At 34.8% G+C, this 6,397-nt stretch overlaps 1 pseudogene; it reads right to left on the bottom strand.

The window, feature by feature from the left end:
- Positions 1-1,095: 1,095 nt before the first annotated feature.
- LOC105529200 overlaps positions 1,096-6,397 on the bottom strand; it is a 14,890-nt pseudogene continuing 9,588 nt past the window's right edge.

Genomic DNA, 6,397 nt, shown 5'->3' with positions numbered 1-6,397 from the left:
AGGAGGTTGGGAGTTTATAATTACATGTAGTTATACATGTCTGTCGTTTCTGTGAAAAACCTTGCAGTTCAGTTTAATAAATCAAAACATTCATATAATTTCATGCCATCCAACACAAGGAAAACACGCCCACCTCCCTTTAAACGATAATTGGCCCTAACAAAATAAAATCATCTTTAAATTTCTTCATTTCCGCTTAGATTGCATGTTTTATTTCTCCCAATCCCGGCAGCAGACAGAAGCCCCATCATATCCATCCCAAACTGGTTTCTAGTAGGCTAAGGTTATAAGGACCCTTGTCAAAACAATTGATTCAAAGGGCTCACAAAATGCTGGCACAAATGTGTCTGCCAAACAAATGGAAGCAAACAGTGCATTGTCCCAAATACTTCAGGAGTCAGTTTGATTTTGCAATGCAATTTGCATCCTTGAAACTGCCAGACTGGCAGGGGAGTGAGTAGCGTGAGGGAGTGAAGTTGAAATTGCCTCCTATTAGCTCACCCTTTCAACATCAAACAGAGACCAAGAGAGAAATGGTTCCAACATTTCACCACATATATTTTTTCTTATGCAGTCTAAGCTGAGAATGCCATGTAAATGGGTCACTGCAAAATGCAATAATTTAATTTTTCTCCAATCAAAATAAGAAACAAACCAGTCTGATCTCACTTCTATTAACTTTTGAAAGTTTACAACAATTAAAGTATTTTTGCTTCTACGTATGAAGGTTAAAAAAAAGATTTTTTTTTTCATAAAATACAAGAGCAACCAATTTTACTACCAAGTAAAGTGAAAACTGGGATTCCTTTTTACACTAGTCCAAAGTTGCATTTAGGAACTTAGTTGTAGGCTGCTGTGTTAACACCATGACAAACCAAAGTGTAGGATTGGGTCTGGTTTTGTTTCGGTTTTCTTTTCAATATCTAATGCTCATGGATTAAATTCCGGAAATGTTCCAATTGTGAGGCAGGGATATGTTTGGATTCGACCATGGGTATGCTCCTTGGGTTGGATGTTGGAGGGTGAGGCACGTTTTGCTGACTACCTACTAGTCACCAAGGTAAAAAAATTCATCGTCTCCTGTCATTCTATTCCCTAGAAATCTACTTGGTACCACAAGATACCTCCACTTCTACCAAATCCTTTCACAAACTGAGACATTTCTTGTGATTTATCTGTGACAATTTCCAACGTAGCTCCACATTTTTTATAGTTGTTAGCAAACCATTCCAACAGGGGTATGCTCTCAATAAGCTCATGTTCCCATCCAGTCTTTTTGTCTATGAAATGAGATGTATCCTTTTCTTTCTCTGGAGTTAGAGAATTTTCTCCTCTTCTGTGCCTTGTCAATGAAGAACATATCTCATTATCCAGATTTTCAAAGACTATTAGAATCTCTACAGCTCCCATTTTCAAAGCCTTTAGCGAATCTTCAATGCCAAAACAGTACTTGCCCATGTCCTGGCTGATTTTATCAAACTATCGTCCTATTAATTTCTTCTCTTGAATGAATTTCACATTGGAGAGGACTTCAGTAGATAACTCAATAGCTTAGTTGAATCCATTTTCACCACCATAGGATATACAAACTAACTTTAAAACTTTTTATTGCAACTTTTGATCAAATATATCAGATTGACTTAGTTCAGTTTTAAAGTTAGCGGATCCAGCTAAAACTAGACCAGTCACATTCACTTTGTCTCCAGAAATAAACAGCTACACAGCAGTCTCTGCTACTTTCCAAACATAGTTATATCGCTTTTCCATTCTTAAAGAGGCAAAACACAGGGATGACTGACCTCCTTTACCGTGTTTCTTTGGGAGATCCACAATGAATTTGTGCAGGACTTGTGTTTCCTTGGAGTATGCCAAAAACTGCACCACTACCATCTATTACAATAAAGCCAAATTTGCTATAATCTGAAAGTAGTGCTATAAGAGCCTCTGTATGGAATTTGTTGTCACACAAGTACAATGATGTATTAATTGGTTTGAAAGGTTCAAAGTCAATGTTGACTTTCTTTTCCTTTCCTTCTTCTGTTGCAGTTGTTCCACAGTAAACAACCAGACCATTTGAAGGTACTTTGTTATAAAGTTTAAGCCTTTGTTGTACAGATGTAATGGCTCCCAGGACTGAAAGACAGTTTACTCATGACTCAATGTTAGATGCAATTCCAAACTTGTCTGCTAATAATTTTGTCACTCAGAGCATTTGTTTTTTTTTTTAAACCACACAGTATATAGTACTTTGTTATAGCAACCTAAACTAAGACAACTCCCCCACCATTCCCCATTGTCAGCAGGGTCCAACTAGAAACTGAGCTTCCATTTTTACCATGCAGCAACAAAGCGGCATGATTCAGCGCTCCACTTCCATACTCCCTGGTGTCAGTGAGGCCAACAGGAAGCTGAACATATCCAGCTCTTGTGCTACTTCAACATAGAGACTATGTGCTTTAAAATAATGTTAAGTGTAATTAAACATCTCACAGTATAATTTCCAGAATGTTTGGAATACAGTAAAAAATCACTCATCATACCAACAACCAGGAAAACCACAATTTGAATAAGAAAAGACAACCAATAGATGCCAACACTGAGTTGATAGAGATGTTAGAATTGCCTTACAAGGATTTTAAGGTATCCATCATACAATTACTTTAATAAGGACTTACAAATTTCCTTGAAATAAATGAAAAAAAAAGAAAACGTCAGAAAAGAAATTCAAGTTATATTTTAAAATAACAAATGGAAATTATAGAACATAAAAAGGCAATAAGCAAATTTTTTTAAATTACTCGCTGGGCTTAATAGTAGAGTAGAGATGACAGAGGATAGAATCAGTAAATTTGAAGACAGATAAATAGAATTTATTCAATCTTAACAACGGGGGTAAATAGAATTTTTAAAAAAGAAGAGGACCTAAGGGACGTGTGAGAATGTATAAAAAATATAGACATAAAAGTTCTTATTACCAGAGTTCCAGAAGTAAAGGGGAGTATGGCTGAGAGAATACTCAAAAAAAATACTGGCTGAAAACTTCCCAAATTTGGTGAAACACATAAACCCACAGATTCAAGAAGTTCAGTGAATTGCAAATAGGATAAATCCAAAGAAACACATGTCAAGACACGTGATATTTAGCTTCTGAAAACTAAATATAAAGAAAACATCTTGAAAGCAGCCAGAGACAAACAACACATTTCCTCTAGGATGATACTAATTCAAACGAAAATGTATTTCTCATCTAAAACCATAAAGGCCAGAAATAAGTAACAACATATTTTAAGTGCTGAAAGAAAGGACTTGTCAAACACAAATTGTATATCCAGCAAAAATATCTGTCAGGAATGAAGGGTAAATCGAGACATTCTCAGATGAAGAAAAATAAAGAGAATTTGTTGCTAGCAAATCTATCCTTAAAAAATAGCTAAAAGAAGTTCTTTAAACTTTCTTAGAAAGGAAATTATAACAGAAGAAGGCTTGGAACTTCAGAAAAGGAAGAACATAGGAATACAAAAAAGAGGTGTAATAGCAAGAGATAATCCTACTTCTCCTGAGTTTTTAAATCTTATCTGAAGATTGAAGCGAAAATTATAACACTATGTGATATGGTGCTCAATATATGCACAGTAAGTATTTAAGACAGTTATATTTTATTTGAATGCACAGGATAAAATGACCTAAGTAGAAACAAGGTTTCTATATTTCATATTAGTATTAAAAATCCGACACCAGTACACAGTGATATGTTAGTATACATATGGTAATCTCTAAAGCAATTATGAAGAAAACTATGCAAAGTGGTATACTCAAAAACAGTATATGGTGTGAGTTGGTTGCAGGTAATATTTTAAAGAGAAAGAAAAAAATGGTATAAATAAATCAAGGTGTAATCCAAAATATTTTACTTAACCAACAAGATGTTAAAAATTAAAAGGCAAATAAAAGAATTGAGAAATAAAGAAAACTAGTAGAGCACACATAATAAGGTGGCAGACATAAGCATTAATATATTAATAATTACCTTATGTGTAAATCATTTAAATACACCAATTAAAAGAGAGAGATTTGGGGGAGGGAATTATGTTTAAAATTATGGTTTACAAGAAATTCATCTTAAATACAAAGGTATGGCAAAAATTAGGGAAAAATGCATATTATGTAAACATTAATATCAGATAAAACAGACTTCAAAGCAAAGCATTGAAGGAGGACCCCAACACAGTGTCCATATTCAAAGACTGGGAGAGTATTTTGTGGGGGTGAGTTTCAGGCATTTAAGAAAATGCTTTCAAAATATGAGCGTCCACTAAGCTAACAGAATGCAGACTTCAGTAGCCACACATAAAGAATACAGGCTTTATAAAAAATGGTTTACAAAAGTCACTAAAAAGTAACAACAAGCAGCAAAACAAATTTAGGGGAACAGGGATAATCTGACACCAAGTGCTGCCACTTCATAATACATAAAATGTTCAGATTTCAACAATAAATTATGAGACATGCAAAGGTGCACTCAGTATAGAAGAAGAAGAAGAAGAAGAAGAAGAAGAAGAAGAAGAAGAAGAAGAAGAAGAAGAAGAAGAAGAAGAAGAAGAAGAAGAAGAAGAAGGAGAAATTAATAGAAACATTCCCTGAGAAAGGCTAGGCATTGGACAAAGGCTTTAAATCTCCTCTCTTTGGCCAGGCATGGTGGCTCACCCCTCTAATCCCAGCACTTTGGGAGGCAGGTGGATCACAATGTCAGGAGATTGAGACCCTGGCTAACACAGTGAAATTCCATCTCTACTAAAAATACAAAAAAATAGCTGGATGTGGTGGCATGCACCTGTAGTCCCAGCTACTTGGGAGGCTGAGGCAGGAGAATCGCTTGAACCCAGGAGGTGGAGGTTGGTTGCAGTGAGCCAAGATCGTGCCACTGCACTCCAGACAGAGTAAGACTCCATCTCCAAAAAAAAAAAAAAAAAATCTAGCTCCAAGAGCTATAGTAATCACGGATAAATAAATAAATAAATAAATAAATAAATAAATAAATAAAAGGAAACCAGGAGAACAAAGTCTCAACAAATAAAGAATATCAATAAAGAGAAGTCATTTCTTAAAAAGAAACAAATACAAAATCTGGAGAACAAAAGTAAAATAACAGAAATAAAGACTTCACTAGAGGAGCTCAATGGTAGATTAGGGCTGGTATAAGAAATAATCAGTAAAGTTGAAGATAGGTCAAACAAGAGTGTGCAGTAAGAGGAACAGAAATACAAAGAAAAAATAAAAATAAATAGAGTCTTAGAGACCTGAGGGAAACCATCAGGCATACCAACATTTGAATAGTGAAACCTCCAGAAGGGAACATAAAATGAATGGGCAAAAGAATGTTTAAAGTAGTAATGTCCAAAAGTTTCTCGAATAATCATGAAAGATAGGAATCTACACATCCAAGAAGCATAATTTACTCCAAGCAGGAAAAGCTAAAACATATCCACACTGAGACAAGTTATGATCAAAGTGTAAAAAGCCAAAGACAAAGAGAGAATATTGAAAGCAGCAAGAGAAAAGTGACTTTCCCACAAATGAAAAAGGGATCTTCAATGAGAAACAAATCAATTTCTCTTCAGAAACCATAGACTTCAGAAGATGGGCACAATATATTTTAAGTGCCAAAGAGGGGGAAAAAAAAAAAAAAACTATGAACCAATAATTCTACATTCAGCAAAACTTTTGTCCTTCAAAAATAAAGGCAAAATTAAGACATTCCCAGGCAACAAAAAACTGAGGGAATTTGTCACTAACAGACCTACCCTAAAAGAAATTATAAGGGAGTTGTTCAACCTGAAATGAAAGAACACTAGACAGTAACCCAAAATCATACAAACAAATAAATAACAATGGTAAAAGTAGCTGCATAGATAAATATAAAAGTCCCTGTTACTGCATTTTGGGGGTTTTTTGTTTCTTTGTTTTTTGTTTTTGTGTTGTTCTTGTTGTTGTTTGTTTACTTTTTGAGATAGGGTCTTACTTTATTGCCCAGGCTGGTCAACAAAGATGTTAATTGTAAGATGTTAACTGTAATCTCCAGTGTAAGAAAAAAAATTTAAAACTATACAGAAAAAGATAAGTAAATTCATATGGTATATTTTGGGTGGGGTGGATGATGAGCAATTACTTAATGGGTACAGTGTACATTATTTGAGCAATGGTTACCTGCAGGGGCCTTTGAAAACAGTATGCTGAGAATAGACAGGGCTCAAGGACAGTAGCTCCAACTGAACTTTTAATGAACTCTCATAGGCGCCAAGAAGGCGAGTAGATAAGAAAGAATATAGAAACAAGGTACTGAGTAGAAGGTTACATGTGGGAAAAGAAAGTTTGTTTTGCATTGCATTTTTTCTGCAGA

Source organism: Mandrillus leucophaeus, unplaced genomic scaffold (assembly GCF_000951045.1).
Source record: "Mandrillus leucophaeus isolate KB7577 unplaced genomic scaffold, Mleu.le_1.0 Scaffold753, whole genome shotgun sequence".
NCBI lineage: Eukaryota > Metazoa > Chordata > Mammalia > Primates > Cercopithecidae > Mandrillus > Mandrillus leucophaeus.
The sequence above is the reverse complement of the archived record's forward strand: the minus strand, read 5'-3'. Positions and strand labels throughout refer to the sequence as shown.